This window comes from Carlito syrichta, unplaced genomic scaffold, assembly GCF_000164805.1.
Source record: "Carlito syrichta isolate Samal-C Ts95f unplaced genomic scaffold, Tarsius_syrichta-2.0.1 Scaffold303067, whole genome shotgun sequence".
Lineage (NCBI taxonomy): Eukaryota > Metazoa > Chordata > Mammalia > Primates > Tarsiidae > Carlito > Carlito syrichta.
This window is the reverse complement of record NW_007247163.1, coordinates 58,084-58,770: the sequence shown is the minus strand read 5'-3', so window position 1 is coordinate 58,770 and position 687 is coordinate 58,084.

Here is a 687-nt window from a genome sequence, read left to right as displayed (position 1 = left end):
GTGTGAGTGTGTGTGTGTGTGTGTGTGTGTGTGTGTGTGTGTGTGTGTGTGTGAGAGAGAGAGAGAGAGAGAGAGAGAGAGAGAGAGAGAGAAGAGAATGGGAACAGGAAGGAGTCAGGGTCCTTGAGGGGGAGAGAGAAAAGTTTAAAGTCCCCAAGGGGGTTGGAATACAGCAGTCTGGGATCTAATGGCATTAATGGGGAAAGTTTAAGGGTCTCCCATGGGGATAAGAGACACTTTAGGGCCTGCTAGAAGTTAGACATTGTTTGGAGTCCATGTTGAGGGTTAAGGAATGGTTTAGGGTCCTTGAGGGTAGAAGGACATGGCTGGGGGTCCCCAAGAAAAAGTGGAATACGGTTGTGGTTCTGGATGTCTGTAGAACATGGTTTGGGTCCCCAAGGGAGTAAGGCATGATCTGGGGCCCCTGGATGTTGACACATGGTCTGGAGTCCACCTGAATGTTGGAACAAGATTTAGGGTCCCCGATGGGGTGGTCTGGATCCCTTTGGAGGTTGGGATATGGTCGAGGGTGCCTCTGGAACTTGGGGCACGGCCTGGGGCCCCTGACAGGGTGTGGAGCATAGTCTGAGGTCATCAAGGAGGATAGGACATGTTTGCGGTCCTGGGTGGCTCCCGGGTGCTCTGGAACATCGCCCAGGTCCCCGAAAGGGTGAGGCCCGGTCTGCG